At 40.9% G+C, this 20,175-nt stretch overlaps 1 protein-coding gene across 2 annotated transcripts in view; it reads right to left on the bottom strand.

Annotated features, from left to right (window-relative positions):
* Positions 1 to 17,465, bottom strand: part of ZNF462 (zinc finger protein 462) — a 110,968-nt gene extending 93,503 nt beyond the window's left edge. Inside the window, exon 1 of one of the 2 annotated variants that reach the window (XM_073636146.1) lies at positions 17,087 to 17,465. The gene's annotated coding sequence lies outside the window, so the exon portion shown is untranslated. The remainder of the gene's footprint in view (positions 1 to 17,086) is intronic. The other variant, XM_073636136.1, reaches the window with a different exon arrangement.
* Between the last annotated feature and the right edge of the window lie 2,710 nt (positions 17,466 to 20,175).

Raw genomic sequence — 20,175 nt, forward strand, 5'->3', positions numbered from 1 at the left:
TCTGTCTGCTTCCAGATCGGATTATCTTGTAAATGAGAGGTCCAACATTGAACAGATACTTAAATTGTTCCAGCATGTTGGTTGGGAGACAAGTTTCATTCAGCAACCAAGTCTCTTTCATTAAGAGGGTGTCTAGGACTCATCTGACAGGCCTGATAGGCTGCATCCATTGTGAGTACCTTCTAGACTAGTGATCTTCAAACTACGGCCCTCCAGCTGTTGCGAAACTACACGTCCCATGAGGCATTGTAAAACTCTGCCATTCACAGACATGACAAGGCATGATGGGAATTGTAGTTTCTGAACAACTGGAGAGCCATAGTTTGAAGACCCCTGTAAACCAACAGAAAGAAGGTCGTCCTTGACTCCAAGGCAGGACTTGAAAGGACTTGAAAGCCACCATGCCAGGGCAAACCTGGTTTTGAAGGTCAGGATTTTGTGATGACAGAGAGGCCTTCTTGACCCATGCAGCCAGAATGTTGAGTTGCAACGATCTGGAGTGAAATTAGGCATATGGAGCTCTTTGAAAGAGGTTACCATCAAGCCCAGAACCCTCATGCAAAAGGAGAAAAGGGCTGGAGGGTTTGGAGTTTTTCCTGTGGCAGGAAGATCCTGAACAGTGCAGTATCCAGCAGAAGGCCTAAATGCTCCAAGCAATAAGTCAGTACCAGCATTGACTTCTGAAGGTTCAAGATCCACTCAAACCTCTGCAGAGCTTTAATAGTCCATAGGACACTGACAGTCTGATCTGTTTCCTCATAAAAAAATTGTCCAAATATTTCACAATGGAGATGTCCTGAAAGTGATGCAGAGCAAGTACAGGAGCTGGCATCTTGGTGAAAAACTGAGGTGCTGTGAAGAGACCAGAAGGAGGGGCCAATAACTAGTAATGTTATGAGCCCACTTCAAAACACGGGAAGCCTTGATGCGCTGGAAAGATGAGGATATGCAAGTGGGCATCCCAGGTCAGAAAATCTTGTGAACAGAGGGAAACAATGACTGACCTAGAAGATTCCATGCAGAATTTTGTTATCTGTTATCTATGTGAACATGTTTGAGTAGAAACCCTGGAATCAAGGACTATGACCCCTTGAGAGAGAAGGTGCACCAGAGCAGCATGAAGAGCCTCTAGTCTTTGCGGGAATGTTGTCAGGTTTTGAAACTTTGAACGGGGCAGAGGCAGAGATTAAACTAACAGCTTGCAGCCCCTGAATGACAAATTCTGAACCCAAATGTCACAGAACCAATAGATGTCCTCCTTCACTCTGAAAAGTGGGCCATTCCCTCATAGTGGGGAGGGCTTACTCATGGATTTTGGGGGTTCATGACTTAAAAAGAACTGGCTGGAACAAGAGGAAACCTTCTTAGTCTCAGATTTTTAACAGGTTGACAGCTTTTAAGAGAATCCAAGCTGGTAACCTTGTGTAAGAGTATAATCAGTGTTATCTGGTACTCCAAATGGAGTAATCCTTAGGGGTATAGTCTGTGGCTATAATAGCTGGATGGTGATGTATCCATAAGTTGCGTGGTTGCAAAAGAAAGGGGTATTAAGGGTTAAAAAGGAAGGCAGCCATCCTTCAGAATGTGTCCAGAACTCTGCAAGACGTGTAAGGGAAAAAAAATCCTTTCCAGCTACCCGGAACAGCGGTGGGACCTGCAGAGCCATGTGGAATGCCAGGACTGCACTTTACTTTGACTTGCATGCATCTTCTATCATCTTGTAAGTGTTTTTTAATCTTATCCTATTAAAGTCATCATTTTAATATTACACTCAGGTTGGTAACCTTGGGTAACGCTAACACAGGCTATTCCAGGTCAATTCACATGCATACTGCATCAATAAAAATAGTATATTTTAAATTTGGAAGCAGGCTGAGACTCCTCACATTAAACATCAAACAGATTCATCCTCAGCTAACTGTGCAGAAGCAGCTGCAATCAGATGGGCTCTGAAGGAGAGAGCATGGGTGCACGCTTGAGGCCTCTGCAATCTGAGTCAGTTAACAGGGCTGAGATGTGTCTCTTAAACAAAGACATGGTAGCAGTGAATTCCTCTCTAGACAAAACAGAGAGGGGCCACACCAGAAGGGGTTAAGAAGGCTTCTGCAGAGTGTTGCAACTGAGGCAGGGAACATGGATTCAGGCTAACAATATCAGGCCTTTTAAAAGAAGCAATACAAGTTCTCCTGGAGCTGTTATTGGATTGTAAGCCAGCAAGTCCCACAGGGCCTGCACTTGCGCTTAATATCTGCCATACTCTGTAAGAGCCCACAACTGATGACTTTTCCCACAATGAGTATTCACAAGGTCTTGCAGAAGCAGCTCTTGCCAGGAGTGATTGTGTCAATAGAATGCAGCTGGGAGTCCAAAAGAGTGTCCAGAGGATCGCTGGTATAGGTGTGCCTGAAGAGACAATGGAACGGATGCTGGGTCCATGTGCACTCCTTTAAAATGGTAGAACAGGAGTTCACAAGGAGACCACACAAACTTAGAAGGCACAGCGGGATCCAGGTATACTGTAAAAATAGGATTTCGCGCAAACACATGTATCAAATAAAACGTGCCACACCAAAAAAATCAAAAGGAGTGTCCAATAATGATAACAAAATGTGTAAACTTCTATCTTCCTGTTGGATACTATAATGGAAAATTGGCTGGGTGATGTATTTCCACATATAATCAATGATAGGATGATGTCCTTCCCTTAAAAAAGTCTCCCATTGCCCTTACCTTAAAGGGCTTAAAATAAAGCTTGATGTGGATACAGGTGATGGTCCAGGAGTAACTGGAGTCTGTCCTCTGGTGGTGGTTCCTGGTGTGTTGAAACTTGGGGTACTTCTAGTCAGGAACGATTCCGGGTCCTGGGCTCCAGCCCAGTCAGGTGGGTGAAAAAAGAGAAGGGACAAAAAGGCCCTCCACCTACGATCACCTGAGCCGAGGGAACCGCCACACACACACCAGACTTTGTAGCAGGTAATGGTCGCCTGGTAACATTAGGCAAACAGACTGTGCGCACATAGATGAACCCAATCCAATCTTCAGCGCTACTCTGCTGTACACTCCATACCCTGCTTAACAGTCAGGGCCTATCGGAGGAACATAACTTGGCACTCAGCTGAATCGATCGTAGGGAGGTTTCTTCAGGTAGGAGATCCAGGTATAGCCCCCAAGGCTGTGCCAAGGATCATTCAATCCAACTGCTCTATAGCTAACTGAATAATCTTTCCAGAAGCAAAAAGGGATTCTTGAGAAAAAATAGAAAAGGAAATATTTTCCTTCTCTCAGAGTAGAGAAGACAACCCTTCTTCTAAAGGCACTTGCAAAAACCTGAGGCGTGCTAGGAGTAAGAGAGGTTATTCTGGAATATCCTTGTACCTTTGCTTTTCCTTAACCCTGTCTACCTGAAAACACATTCTATGTCCTAAAATGTATGATTAAGGAAAATGTATGTAGTTCCCAGCTGATTAATCCTCAGGGGGTCACCAAAGCAGCCAATTGAGCAGGTTAAGTGTGACTTCCTTTTTCCTGTACGGAGACTCTAGCTCTTTCTGAGCTGTTCCAAACATTGCAACCAGTTAGATGTAGCTTATAATATAGTCTCTCATAGAGACTGCTCAAAAAAATTAAAGGAACACGTTTTAATAGCATCAAGTCAATTAAACTCCTAGGATATTGATCTGGCCAGTTAAGTAGCAGAGGGGGTTGTTAATCAGTTTCAGCTGCTTTGGTGTTAATTAAATTAACAACAGGTACACTAGATGGACAACAATGAGATGACCTCCAAAACAGGAATGGTTTTACAGGTGTAGACCACTGACATTTTTTTTTCCTACTCATCTTTTCTGACTGTTTTGCATTTGGCTAGGGTCAGTGTCACTACTGGTAGCATAAGGCGATACCTGGACACGATAGAGGTTGCACAGGCAGTCAAACTCCTCCAGGAAGGGACATCAATACGTGCCATTGCCATTTCTGTGTCTCCCAGCACAGTCTCAAGAGCTTGGAGGAGATTCCAGGAGACAGGCAGTTACTAGGAAAGATGGACAGGCCCGTAGAAGGTCCTTAACCCATCAGGATAGGGAGGAACAGGAAGAGCAATGCCAGAGCCCTACAAAATGACCTCCAGCAGGCCACTGATGTAAATGTCTCTGACCAAACAATCAGAGACAGACTTCATGGAGGATGGCCTGAGGGCCTACCACCCTCTAGTGGCCCTGTGCTCACTTTCTGGCACCATGGAGCTTGATTGGTATTTGCCTTTGAACACCAGAATTGTCAAGTCCGCCACTTGCGCCCTGTGCTTTTCACAGATAAGAGCAGGTTCACCCTGAGAACATTACAAACGTGAAAGGGTCTGGAGAAGCGGTGGAGAACGTTATGCTGCCTGTAAAATTGTTCAGCATGACAGGTTTGGTGGTGGGTCAGTGATGGTCTGGGGAGGCATATCCATGGAGGGGACGCACAAACCTCTACAGGCTAGATAATGGCACCCTGACTGCCATTAGGTATCGGGATGAGATCCTTGGACCCATCATCAGACCCTACATTGGTGCAGTGGGTCCTGGGTTCCTCCTGGTGCACGACAATCCCTGGCTTTATGTGGCGAGAGTATGCAGCCAGTTCCTGGAGGATGAAGGAATTGATACCATTAAATGGCCCCCCATGCTCGCCTGACCTAAATCCAATAGAACACTTCTGGGACATTATTTTTCGGTCCATCCGATTCCCCCAGGTTGCACCTCAGTCTGTTCAGGAGCTCAGTGATACCCTGATCCAGATCTGGGAGGATATACACCGGGACACCAGCCGTCATTTCTCATTAGGAGCATGTCCCGAAGATGTCAGGCATCCATACAAGGTTGTGGGGGCCATACAAACTATTGAGTACCATTTTGTACCAAATTTCAGCAACATGGACTAGCCTGCTGCATAATTTTTTTCACTTTGATTTTTGGGGTGTCTTTGAACTCAAGCCTCTGTAGGTTGATAATTTTCATTTCAATCAAATGATTTGGCATCCTTTCATTCCTAACACATTACCCAGTCCATATCAATATAGATATCTAGCATGATATTTTTCCCCATTGAGATCTGATGTGTTTTCAAAGTTGTCCTTTCATTTTTTAGAGCAATGTATGCAAGATGTTAAAACATAACTATACTGCCCCCCCCCCCTTACCCTTTCCATCCTATGCATATCTCCCCTACTACCCACTTCAACTTCACGTCAGCTGGTGATCATCTCTAGCTTGGAAAGCTCTTCAGCATTCTCCACTGAGCTAACAGTCAATGACGTACTGGGCATTTTCAGACAATTTTCCAAGCACCTAAAGGTGAAGCCATCTCTTTCAAAGTTTTGTAAGCAGACTTCTTCTTCAATAGGGTATCTGGAGAAATAGGACCGGCTGGGAGTTTGTTTGTTTTTTGGGCCATTAACTCACTGAGGAAGCTGCCTAAGCAGGTGCAGTTGGAATTTTAACTTTATTTAAAAGTAGTTATTAAAACTGCCTTAACAGTCACTTTTTAGGAAGAAAGGCTCTTTTTCAAATCTCTACAAGACAGCTATAATTCTCACCATATCATGCAGGGCAGGTCCAACAACCTTGAGAAAAAAAAACTCATATGCCTCACTTGCACCCATGACCTTGGTCCATAGGTGAGTACGGACATGAAGATGGAATAGTAAACTGCCAGCCCCATCCAAAATTCAGCTTAAGTTTTTCCATCATGGATGACTGACATTATTTTATGGTGGAGGGGTCTGTGTTTTTCTTTAAACTACACCACTATAATGCAAAGCTGCAACTCATGTTCAAGGCAACCTAGTCATTTTTGTACAGTGATACAGATACTTGCCAGCAGCACTCTAAGATATTATTTTCCAAGGTCACCAGGAGCAAATTTTAGCACCACATAACAATGGCTAGGAAAATCATGTATTACTTCTCATTTCAGCTAGCAGTAATAAACTGGTAATAAATATGCTTTATGTATTTTTAAAATGTATATAGCACACAACAATACAATCTATAGATGTGTTTACATTAGGTCCTAGCCACCAAGGAAGCATGTAGTCTTATGTTTCTAGGAACCCTTAGGTCATATTTGGTGAGCTCCATTTAAAATATCAGTATGGCGTGTTACATTTCAGAAGGAAGATAGAGCATTTTTTGTAACTCTAACAGAACCAAACCAAAGAATCAGAGTTGCAAGTCAAGAATTTTAACCAGCATGCTCTTATATTGAAATGTTTTACTCATGTTTACATAATCAATAGGTTTCCTTTCTAGTTATTAATCATCTTTTGCAGTTATGATAAAACACCAATATAGTTTGTGATGCACATCAAATAAGGCAGATGTGCCAATTACAAATTTTAGACAAAACAAATACAAGAATATGACACAGGAGAGTGCTCTTCCATAAACAATCTTTCAGTCTTAAAGCTGGGGGAATATTCTCATAAAAGGTAAGAGAGAGCTGTTATTTTTAAACCAGGCTACAATCATCAAAATACCTAAAGTACTTGCTTAAAACACCAGACTGTGTGGAAGAGATTTCTATCTGCTGTAGATCAAACTAAAGCAGCATGAGGCCCCACCCAATGTCTCCTCAGCAAAGCATGTTTTTTCCAAGGTGCAGATGACTTCTGCATTCTGAACACTTGGCAGAAAAGCAGATCATCCAGTTTTCTTCTCTAATAACCATCCCCCAGGCTGAGTCCTTTCTTCTCTGAGCAGACACAGTTCAGCTAAATATTTCTAGCTCATGTTCCTGAAACAGAAGAAATAACTCCTTACAAGAAGCCATTTTAAAAGCAAGCTCTGGAAGCCTGAAGCACAACATGGTTTCTTATGCCAGTGTCATCTGAACACAGAAAGCTCCTAATGTAGAAGATTACTAGGCCGTGCAAAGTAAACTAAAGCTGTATGTGCTGCACATTTATGATGCAAAATTAACTAAGCTAACCAGTGCTTGATTGGGTCTAATTTTGTATTCCCAAATTTGTTAACCTATGCATGTTGACATTCTTCTCATTATCAAACACAATACCACCAGATCTTAACGTCATAAATAAAAATACAAGGTGACCTATAATAAAAGAAACCTACAGCTCAAAACTCTAGGGCTCACATTGGATTTGTTTTCTCTTGGGAATTTGCAAAATACTGTTTGAGGGATAAATAGCTGTGTAACTTTTGCTTGCGTAACACTGAGAACAGATATTCCCCCTCAACTATAGCTATCACTTTGTAATGGTATTCTGAAAGCTTCGTCATGCATCTCTGGATGATATCCAATGGTCTTCAGCTAAACAATTAATACTATGCTAGTCAAAAATGAAATGTTCGTAGATGGAATAGTAATCTTTTATTGCTAAAACATCTCCAGAGGGTGACATAACTATTCAGATCTACAGTAAGTTGACTTAATGATGCAGGGATAGATCATTACAACAGTTTCTTAGGTGAATTACATAGGATTTCAGAGGAATGTAGATTTTTAATAAAGCATCCTGACTGTGTAACAATAAAGAACAACTTTTAACATTTTATCTCTCCAAGCTCTGAAAACTCAGGTCATGAAGCACAGCTCTTTGACATACATTAATAAAAAATACCTGCAGCAGTTTAATTTTAGGTAGGCTAATCATATACTAGGTAATCAGTAACTAGAGAAGGCTCAATAACCTAAGTTTTGCTAATATACAATGTTCCTCTACTCTTTTACCTCATTGTCTTGTTTTATCAGCCCTGGCTAATGTTACATATTTGTTTTGTTGTAAAGCAGAGATGTTATTATGCGTTTTGTTAATGAACCTAGTAAACTCTGTTTCTGTTATAGTGGAGTTTTAAGGACTGAAGACCTCCCGTGAACACATGGAAGGATGTATTGCAATGAAGAATTTTGGACACAGCAGAATTATTTTCAAGATTGCATCATCAGCTTTTTATAATTTTAGACTATTCTTTATAAAATATCTTGGCTCAATTTAAATTTGAGGCAGGGAATTAGTAGACTGTTATGTTTCTGTTTCACTTGTTTGGAGCATGGTTGGCACCCACAGATAGTTCACCTAAAACTGCTCAGTAAAAAAAAACTTCTAAGTGACATGTTCATGACCACAGCATAATTCTAAGTCCTTATCAAGAGGTTTATAATAAAAGTTAACGTGAATTGAACAAAAACTGAAGAGAGTGTCCACAATGTGTGGAAAGTTCATCCAGTGTATAGATTCTTAGTGTATTAGACGCTCACCAGAACATAAAACCATCTAGCAGCGAGTAAGATCCCACAAGGATCCACCAAAAGTTGTTAAAAAATCCAGTGCAAGTGAGCCTCCACCCAAGCTATGTACTCACCAGAAATAAGATTTTAAAAAAATGGCTCCAATCAATGTCCCTTAGCAGACACTTCCCATCTCTTGTTAGCAGTGTAAACTCCTTCATCCAGGGATCCACGAACTGTATATAGAGAGCTTGTCTATTGGATTAAACTTTGAAATTAAGGACGATCTTGTGGTAAAAAGAGGTTGGGCTTGCTGTGCAGGGAGGGCAGAACTTTTGCTTTTGGCAATTCTTTGCTGATCAGACCAGCGGCAGTTTTACCACAAGATCATCCTTCATTTCAAGGCTCACTAATCAATGTTTCATCCAATGGATAAGCTCTTTATAAGCAGTTTGTGGATCCCTGGATGAAGGAGTTTAAACTGCTAACAAGAGATGAGGTGTCTGCTAAGGGGCATTGATTGGAATGTTTTTTTTATCTTATTTTTGGTGAGTTCATAGCTTGGGTGGGAGGTTCATGTGCACTGGATTTTTTCACAACTTTTGGTGGATCATGTTGGATATTACTCACTGCTAGATGGTTTGATGTTCTGATGAGCATCTAGTACACTAAAAATTCACTCTCAACAGTTTTTGTTCAATCCCCTTCAATTGTTTTTTTGGACTTTTACCAGCTCTGTTTGGTATGCTCACTATATACATTTTGCATTTGTTTAGTAAAGTTAACATATACTGATGCAACTTTTTACATTTTTTTTTCACCATTGTAGATGCCAACCACTCTCCAGACAAGTGTTTTCAAAAACACCATAACGGTCTACTGTTCCCATTACCACACTAATATTCATAAATATTTTTCCATCTGTAGTTTTATTGTCTGAATAGCTCTTTAATAAAGTGCCCTTCTAGAGTTAGGTTTTGCACCCAGCAAAGAAATGCCCTTTGAATCTTCTCTATGAAATTACCAAAATCACCTCATTGTTGTAAAGAAAAAAGACATTATGGAATGGATGGAGATTAGTGGGAAGCAGTCGCCATATATTTCAGCCGCATCCTTCAACAGAATCTTTAAGTATGGTACAGTACACAATTATTTTAAAGGTTTAAGGCTTTTTCAAAACCACTGAGCCAAGTAGATAGTTATGAACATTTACTACAAAATTCAGGCAATACTACAGTCAAAAATCAGGTAATACTACAGAAAAGCAATAGATTTAAGACTTTTTAATACTAGTACAACCTCCACATTTATTTTGATACAAAAGACAATGCACAAAACAACCAATTGAAGCAATTAGTGATCTGCCTGATGCTGTAATGCTTCTAACATCTACAAAACATCTTAAGATTCTTGAAACCACAATACTGCCCATACAGTTGCAATAAAAAGTATGTGAACCCTTTTGAAATGATAAGGATTTCTGCACAAATTAGTCATAAAATGTGATCTGATCTTCATCTAAGTCACAACAATAGACAATCACAGTCTGCTTAAACTAATAACACACAAAGAATTAAATGTTACCATGTTTTTATTGAACACACCATGTAAACATTCACAGTGCAGGTGGAAAAAGTATGTGAACCCCTAGACTAATGAGATCTCCAAGAGCTAATTGGAGTGAGGTGTCAGCCAACTGGAGTCCAATCAATGAGATGAGATTGGAGGTGTTAGTTACAGCTGCCCTGCCCTATAAAAAACACATGCCAGTTCTGGGTTTGCTTTTCACAAGCATTGACTGATGTGAATGATGCCTCGCACAAAAGAGCTCTCAGAAGACCTACGATTAAGAATTGTTGACTTGCATAAAGCTGGAAAGGGTTATAAAAATATCTCCAAAAAGCCTTGTTGTTCATCAGTCCACGGTAAGACAAATTGTCTATAAATGGAGATAGTTCAGCACTGCTGCTACTCTCCAAAGGAGTGGGTGTCCTATAAAGATGACTGCAAGAGCACAGCACAGACTGCTCAATGAGGTGAAGAATCCTAGAGTGTCAGCTAAAGACTTACAAAAGTCTCTGGCATATGCCAACATCCCTGTTAGTGAATCTACGATATGTAAAACACTAAACAAGAATGGATTTCATGGGAGGATACCACAGAGGAAGCCACTGCTGTCCAAAAAAAACATTGCTGCACATTTACAGTTTGCACAAGAGCACCTGGATGTTCCAGAGCAGTACTGGCAAAATATTCTGTGGACAGATGAAACCAAAGTTGAGTTGTTTGTAAGAAATACACAACACTATGTGTAGAGAAAAAGAGGCACAGCACACCAACATCAAAACCTCATCCCAACTCTGAAGCATGGTAGTGGGGGCATCATGGTTTGGGGCTGCTTTGCTGCGTCAGGGCCTGGACGGATTGCTATCATCGAAGGAAAAATGAATTCCCAAGTTTATCAAGACATTTTGCAGGAGAACTTAAGGCCATCTGTCCACCAGCTGAAGCTCAAAAGAAGATGGGTGTTTCAACAGGACAACGACCCAAAGCATAGAAGTAAATCAACAACAGAATGGCTTAAACAGAAGAAAATACGCCTTCTGGAGTGGCCCAGTCAGAGTCCTGACCTCAACCCGATTGAGATGTTGTGGCATGACCTCAAGAAAGCAATTCACACCAGACATCCCAAGAATACTGCTGAACTGAAACAGTTCTGTAAAGAGGAATGGTCAAGAATTACTCCTGACCGTTGTGCACGTCTGATCTGCAACTACAGGAAACGTTTGGTTGAAGTTATTGCTGCCAAAGGAGGTTCAACCAGTTATTAAATCCAACGATTCACATACTTTTTCCACCTGCACTGTGAATGTTTACATGGTGTGTTCAATAAAAACATGGTAACATTTAATTCTGTGTGTGTTATTAGTTTAAGCAGACTGTGATTGTCTATAGTTGTGACTTCGATGAAGATCAAATCACATTTTATGACCAATTTGTTCAGAAATCCATATCATTCCAAAAGGGTTCACATACTTTTTATTGCAACTGTATATGCATTTTGTTATGGTAGACTTTTTATAGCCAAGTGTATATATTATATACATATAAGCACAGTATACTGTATATAAGAATAACATATATATGGGTTTCTTCAAAAATTGAGATGTTGTAATAAGTTAACACATAATAATACACATAATTTGGCAACAGGATGTCCAGTTTTCCAAATTCAAAATGGTTTTAGATGAAGCCATAGTTACTCAAAAATGGTCATTTGATATCTTGTAACAAGTAAATGTTGCTTAATATACAACAATCAAGAAATGATCTACAACTTTGGATTCCTTTTGGTTTCTGCCAGCCTGCAGGTTGGAGCCTTTCAACCAGCCACAACAACACAGCCTGCAGGTTGGAGCCTTTCAACCAGCCACAATAAACAGTCGAGCCAATGGGTAGTTCTCTCCACTATGTCTAAAAAACATGCATGTACAATTTCTCTAAATTTCCCAGAGTCAGAATTGGTACCCCAATGACAGAGGAGCAGCTCTTACTGAACTTCTGCCATAGAAAGATTAACCCAATATTCAGCCCAATTGGGTATACCTGGAACTAGCAATTAATATATCCACCATATTTGGAGAAGATCATCTTACAAATCACAGTAAAGGAATATACATAACAGTTATAATTGGTATATCTGATAGGTCTATTTATAAACCCAAACACACACATAACATTGAATGATGTATACTATAAGTGTAAAATCCTTTTCATTTAAGGGGAAAACTCCCCTTCTGTTTTAAAAAAAAAATGGTACACAAGCTAGTATTGTAGCGTTAAAAGAGATCTTAGGTCACAGCATACACTTTCATTTTAAAACATCAAATTGTAACAGGAATACAAACTATTGCTATTTTTGACAACCCAATATAAGCGTACATGAAAAATCTCCTTTAATGTTGTAAGTTTTGCCTGTCTGCTGTCCATCTCTCTTCACAACTTCCTGGATTCCTACCATGCATTGCAGCTTCTCCTCTGCTCATTTCTTAGGATTACTTAGCCTGGATGTCACACCAGTTACTCAAACTCAATCTATCCAAAACTGAGCTCATAATATGTCCTCCCCCACATGCCTCTTCCTCTTATTTCTATGTAAAAATCAATGTCTCAACTATCAACCCATCCCTAAGTGTAATCCTGCAATCTAAACTATAATTTCGGTGCCACATCCAATCACTATCCAAAGCTTGCTGCTTCAACCTGCGCAACATCTCCAAAGCTTCTAATCCATTCCCTGGTCATCTCTCACCTCAACTAGTGAAATGCCCTCCTCATTGGATTAGTCTTACATAGGCTATCCTTCAGACCATCATGAATGCTGCTGCCAGGCTCATCCACCTTATTAATCGCTCAGTGTCTGCTTCCCCTCTCTGCAAATCCCTCCACTGGTTCTTTTCACCCAATAAATTAAATTCAAGATACGAACAACTTACAAAGCCATCCACAACTCTGCCTCCAGCTACATCACTAACCTAGTCTCAAAATACCAATCTAATCATTCTCTTCGTTCCTCCCAAGACCTTCTGCTCTCTAGCTCCCTCATTACCTCCTCCCATGCTTGCCTCCAGGACTTATACAGAGCCTCTCCCATCCTCTGGAACTCCCTACCCCAATCTATACGACTATCTCCTACTCTGTCCACTTTCAGACGATCCCTGAAAACTCATCTCTTCAGAGAAGCCTATCATGCCCCCACCTAACTGTACATTTATTTTTTCCATCAGGCCCTCCCCCTCAGTTATTACCTTTTTGTATCCCTTGACCCTCCCTCTTAGATTGCAAACTCTAATGTACAGGGCTCTCTGATTCCTACTGTATTAATTTGTATTGTAATTGTACTGTCTGCCCTTATGTTGTAAAGTGATGCATAAATTGTCGGCGCTAAATAAATCCTGTTAAATAATAATACTTATAATGACTACATATCCCATGATACCTTGCTGCCTGCAAGCAGTGATTTTTACTGACTCCACGTTCTGAAACTCCTCCTCTCAGCATCTCTGTAGTTCAGAGGTCAAGCTCTTTAAAAAATGGCACAGCAGTGGCTGACAAAGCATAGTCAATATGTTACAGAATTCAAGGAACTAAATATGAGGGGATCTTCACAAAATAAGTTTACAAACCTCAAGATTATTCAGATTGATAAGTGACAATGTGGAAAACGAATATATGATTTTACATTTTGACCATAGATACACTTTAATACAAATTTACTTTCTAGTTCAATCGGTATCCAGATACGAGTTTTCCAAAACTGGGGAAAAAAATTAAAATGGCTTTTCAGTGTGAAGGTATTCTGGTTCTGTACATAGGTGATGTACAGATTGTTTAACCAGTTGTTTTTCTCTTATTAAAACACTAAGTTGAATCATAGGGCTATGACAGGAAGACCAGCCTTCTTAATACCTAGGAAGTAGGGTGAGGCTGCTGGAAATAGGAAGTGAGAGGTAGCTATGTGTGAGCTTCAAGATAGGACTTTGCAATCAGAATACAAAAAAATACAGTATGTAACTGACCATGGGAGGTTGGTTTTCTTATCTCAACAGAAGCGAAGTTAGACTTTTTCAGACCATGAATAGCAATACTGTACTGGATAACAGCTGTCTACTCTTTGGTGGAATTTACAGTGTCAGCACTTAGATTTCATGGCAGATTTCTCTTAAAATGATGAACGACAACAACCAACAACCCATATAAAGCAGCTGCCATTTTGGTGGCACTGCTCAATATGGTTATACCTAATGTGGTCTCACTATTGACCAGTACTAACAGGAAGTACACGTAGACTGTATTTATTCTGAGGGTAGAATATTAATATATATTGTTAATGCAAGCAACCTATTTACATGACTGAGAGTCATGGTATGTCATCTCTTACATACGTCGTAGATTCTACTTGAAAGAATAACTAAAGGCAAAACTTTTTCTTTAGCTTTGGATAGAGTGGAGAAGAATAAGAACACCTGTGAATTTTTATAGCTATCCGTGCCCGATTGTTTTTGTCCTGTTTACCATTAGCATTGAAAGTGAAAGTAAAAGAATATCCAAAATTGTGGGTTGTTCCCAGCAAAATGATAGTGGAGAAATCTTCCAATGGGAACACTAGTTCTGATGGCCTGGGGGTCCCCAAGGGATTCCCTTAAAGAGGAAGTAAACCCTGATGGCTTTTACTTCCTCTTTATTTCCCTGCAAAGGTAAAGCATAATGGGCTATTATGCATCGCATAGTAGCCCATTATGTGTCACTTACCTGAAATAGAAGCCTGCGATGTCACCACTGTCCCCACTAGCAGCGAGCATCCACCTTCACCCCTCTTCCTTCCGGGGCCGCGAACTCTTGCTTTGTGACTGGCCGGAGTCGAGCGAAGGGTGCCGCCAGTCACAGCATGACCCCTTTCGAAACGGCACGATCTGCCCTTTCTAGTGCGCATGCGCCGTAGACATTGGCGCATGGCTTTATTGTAAATACCTCCTAAACCGTGGAGGATATTTCCAGCACCTACAGGTAAGCCTTAATATAGGCTTACATGTAAGCAAAATTGGTTGTACAGGGTGTACAACCACTTTAATTTGCATAGATTTCCCCCTCACTTTCTGTCCCATCACTTCCTGTCCCATAGCCAGAAGGAGGCTATGGGACAGGAAGTGAAGGGAAATCCCCAGCATACTGCACAGATGGCAAAAAAATAAATCAACAGGGGTTATGACCCTCCCTTACTCTATCCAAAATGAAAAAGTTTTGCCTATAGTTCTACTTTAAAATCTGAAGGCTAACCCTGCTCAAAATGGATATTTAGCTACCGGTTGCTGCTGGTTGTGTCATACACTGGATTCTTAGGTCTCTTGGGAAGTTCCTTTGGTATTAGGCCCACATCAGCTTTGACCATCCACAGATGTCTCACTACTGTACTGACATTTAAGTAAAATATATAAACCATTCAACAGAGGGATTAAGATGGCTATATTGATGGAAGAAGAGGAACAGACATGGAAATCTGGAGATATCTCCAAAGTCACCAAAAATATGAAAGCCAATTGGTGATTCAACTTGCCTGCACCAACCATAAAGTTACCGGCTTTGGGTCACTAATGGCATCATACCAAAAAACAATACTGTTGTAGGTACACTATGTTCTCAACTAAAATAAATGTGACAGTCTTTAGTTATAAATCTTACCTGGTTTCAGTATAAGTTATTTGTTTCCTGGTTCTCATAGAGATGTAAAACCCAAATTGTAGCCATACCAAAACATACACGTGAAGAACTGTTGCACAAAAACAACAGCGATCAGGTAAGGATTATCTGGATTACAAACTGAAGACTTTAATCATAGGTTTTAGTTGTAATAAATGTATGCAAATGGTCATATTTGGAAAAAAAAACTATTTTCATTAGAGCAGTCATTGGAGGTTTCCAAGGACATCATTAGGAGGCACTTTTCTTGGGAGATACCTACAGAATATAGTTATTTACAGCACATATAAATGAGTTGACACTCTAGGATATTACTCAAACCTTGGTATATCAATGCATGTTTCTGAAAAACACTGCTTAAAAAGAAATAATTATGTAACCTTTTTTTATAGATGATAAAACTTCATTAAAAAACAAATTAAATACTTTTAAATCGTTGAAGCTGTTGAGCATGGTTTCCAAATGGTAAACCAACAGGATGATCAAGAGCCATGTTAATCGTGAAAAACCTCCATGTCAGCTTTGTCTACCTTGAAGCCCTCTGTTCTCCATCTTCTGGTGGAGCTACAGCATGACATGAGTTATCTGGCATACATCATGGCTTTCTGCAGCAACTTGCCTAGTCACTTCCTCTCAGAACATGCCATCAGCTTATCTCAGGAAAAAAAATACAATCATGAAGCTCCAGTGTTGAAAGTTCTTCTAAAAAAAAAAAAAATGCTACTTGATGATTTGATCATAGTTATGGACTGCCAGGTTGAGCTTTGAAAAGCAAATAGTTATGAATAAAGATGGGTAACCAGGAGGAGCTTAACAATGAGTATGGTGGAGCAGCTTTGTACTATGAGGTCTGGATGGAAATCAAACCAGACAGACTTCTCACAGAGATAGAAAATCATGGACAGGAACCAAACCTATGGTTCTAAAGTGCTCTAAGCGAATCATATACATATATATTGATTTTGAGTAAAAATGAGGTGACATGAGGACTTTCCATATGATATTTAATGAAAGCACAGTGGTTTCTTTTCTTCTCACCCTCAAGAAACACCAGCCTAAAGCTGCACAACAAACCCCATTCCCTCCCTCCTAGGCAGGAGAATCCAACTCCAAATCAACCTTCCATGTCAAGTCAGCTTAGGAGGGAGGGGGTGCCCAGAAGACCTCTTAATAGGCTAGGGGAGGGGGTGGGGGAAAATCCAAAGCAAGCAGCTAATAGAAGAGGTCATCCTATGGCTTTGGTCATGCAGCCACCCAGCATTCAGTCATGTTTCCTACCCCCCTCTGTGTCTGTCACTGCTTTACTCCAGACATAGAAGTGCATGCAAACCTCAGGAGTCTTTCGTTTATTATTATAATTTTTTTGTGTGATCTCCACCACATGGGGGTGTTTGGGGAAAGCAGATGAGGTCAATTAATGAATTAATTAATTTTGCTGTTCTTCTCCACCTCCTCCTCCACCACCTCCTTTCTTCTCTAGACAGCCTCACCACCCCCATAAGCTTCCTCAATCTCCCATCGCTCCTGCTAGTCAACATTATTTACCAACAAGGATACAATAACAATAAACAGGGAGAAGGACTTGAATTGAAGAACTTACAGAGCTCTCTGGACGTTGGCTGCACCAGCCTCTGTTGTCCTGCTCCTTCACAATGTGGCGTTGTATCTATGGGGAGAGATGGTGGCTCTCTGCTTCAACTTGTTCCTTGACTCTCATGCTGCCAGGTTCAGCAATGGAGAATTGCCATCTTCCCTGCTTTTTTTTTATCTTCTCCTCTCTCTCTCCTTCTCTGACTGCTGCTGCTGCTGCTCTGCAGCTGCAGATGACCTGAAAGATCCGTCTCTCTCACTCAGTGTGTGTGTGTATGTGTCTCTGCCTCTTTCTGAATAATGAGCAACCAGAAGGGAGAGGGAGAGCGAGAGAAGACAATCTCAACCACACAAAACGCTAGAGCACCAGGGGGTGCACAAAGTCTATCTAACAGCAAGGAGCACGTAGACATGTCTCCTATCTGTGGAACGTCAGCTACAACATATTCAAGCACAGCAAAGTGCTTTCTTTAGCTGAGATGAAAGGACTAAGCTTTGGGGGAGGAAAGGGGAAAAAACTTTTCTTTCTGCTGCTATTTTTTTCCTGTGAAGTGCTTTGAATGCTAGAGTCATCTACACCATGAAAAAAAAAAAAGCTTTGAGATGTAATGGACTGTGCTGAAGAGACATGGGGTGGGGCTTCATGTGCTGCTGTAATATGACCTACAGCAGATAGCAACCTTCTCCACACAATCCAGGCTTGTGCTTCTGAAATTAGAGCTTGGAGGATCTTGGTGACTGCAACTTGCTTTTTTTTAATGAAAGGATCTAGTGCAAAGGTTTATAATATTGATGAAGAAAGGGAAAAAAAGAGAGTGTGTGAGAGAGGATGTTCAGCCTGACCAGAGCTTTAGAGCTGCAGGCAGAAAGCTAGCTAAGTTCTGATGCAATGTTCTTCCTGTTTACATTTTTTTCATCAGAAGTCTGATGGCATTGTTATAAGGTGTTTGGAATGTTCCTCTGCTAGTGAACATGAATATTCCTCCAGATAATACTGAAATATTCTACAACCAGGCAAGGTCAGACCCACACTGCTGGATTTCAGGGAAAGTTTAGCATATGTTTGAGCTATTAGTGTACCATACCTTGTGAACCAGACAAAGCCTCCTACTAGCAGTATACCAAAGCTGGTACCTACCTATATTTAAGCTTTTTTGTAGAACATTGCATCTGTTTATATCTCACATTCATTTTTGTTGTCAATTCTTTTCATGGTAAATGCTTATTCCACACAGAAGCTTGAATAGATCAAGCTGTAGAAAAATGTGCACTTATGGATTACCTAAGCATATATTCATATCCTATCAGTGATGGTGCACCTTGGCATCCCAGATATGTTGGAACTACACTTCCCATGATGCTCCACTTCACTGCACAGTGCATGAACATCATGGAAAACATCTGGGGTGCCAAGGTTTGCCATCATTGTCTAGATACTTGCCACCCAAACTGTCCACTCTACTTCTCCCAAGACCTCCTACTCTCTAGTTCCCTCATCACCTCCTCCCATGCAGGGACTTCTCTAGAGCCTTTCGTATTTGTGTTTCATTTATTTTATATGTTTATTCCATACAAAAGCTTAAATAGTTTAAGCTGTAACACATTGTGCTGTAACCTAAGCATGTATATTCACCTAGATACTTATCACCCAAACTGTCCACTCTGATCTTCCCAACCCCTCCTGCTCTATAGTTCCCTCATCCCCTCCTACCATGCTGGAACTTCTATAAAAACTTTCACTTTTCTTTTTTTCATTTCTACATCAATCTGTACAATTTATGTATTTATGGATAGCCTGAACATATATTCATATCCTAGATAGTTTTGTCAATTCTACATCAAGCTGTAGAAAATATGCACTTATGGATAACCTGAACAAATATTATATTGTCAAAAGAATTGGGACTCCTGCCTTTACAGGCACATGAACTTTATTTTCATCCCAGTCTTATGCCCCATACACACGGTCGGATTTTCCGAAGGAAAATGTGTGATAGGACCTTGTTGTCAGAGCCAACATCCGTCGGAAAAAAATCCATGGATTTTGTTGTTGGAATGTCCGAACAAAGTCCGACCGTGTGTATGGGGCATAAGTCTGTAGAGTTCAATACTGAGTTGGACCACCCCACCCTTTGCAGCTATAACAGCTTCAACCCTTCTGGGAAGGCTGTCTACAAGGTTTAGGAGTGTGTCTTTGGGAATGTTTACCACTCTTCCAGAAGCGCATGTGTAAGGTCAGGCACTGATGTTTGACCAGAGAGCTTGGCTCACAGTCTCCACTCTAATTCATTCCGAAGGTGTTCTGTGGGGTATAGATCAGGACTCTGTGCAGGCCAGCCAAGTTACTCCACCTCGCTCAGCCATGTCTTTATGGACCTTGCTTTGTGCACTGGTGCGCAGTCATGTTGGAATGGGAAGGGGCCATCCTCAAACTGTTCCCACAAAGTTTGGAGCATGAAATTGTCCAAAATGTCTTGGCATACTGACGCCTTAAGAGTGCCCTTCACTGGAACTAAGGGACCAATCCCAATCCCTGAAAAACAACCCCACACTATAACCCCCCCCTCCACCAAGTGATTTGGACCAGTGCACATAGCAAGGTTCATAAAGACATGGATGACCAAGGTCCCATAGACACACTCCTAAACCTTGTGGACAGCCTTCCCAGAAGAGTTGAAGCTGTTATAGCTGCAAAGGGTTGGCCAACTCAATATTGAACCTTACAGACTAAAACTGGGATGCCATTAAAGTTCATGCGCTTGTAAAGGCAGGGTATAGTGTATATTCATATCCTAGATACTTATCACCCAAACTTCCCACTCTGCTCCTCCTGCTCTCTAGTTCCCTCATCAACTCCTCCCATGCTAGAACTTCTATAAAGAGTTTCACTTTTTTGCTGTAGAAAATGTGCACTAATGGAAAATCTAAGCATATATCCATATCCTAGATCTTTTTCACCCAAACTGTCCACTGTCTGCTCTTCCCAAGACCTGCTGCTGTCTAGTTCCTTCATTACCTCCTCCCATGCTGGGGCTTCTTTAGAGCAGCCTTTTTCAGCCAAGGTGCCTTTGGGTTTCTTCAGGGGTGTCTTGGCAAAAT

The sequence above is a fragment of the Aquarana catesbeiana genome, linkage group LG01 (assembly GCF_042186555.1).
Source record: "Aquarana catesbeiana isolate 2022-GZ linkage group LG01, ASM4218655v1, whole genome shotgun sequence".
NCBI lineage: Eukaryota > Metazoa > Chordata > Amphibia > Anura > Ranidae > Aquarana > Aquarana catesbeiana.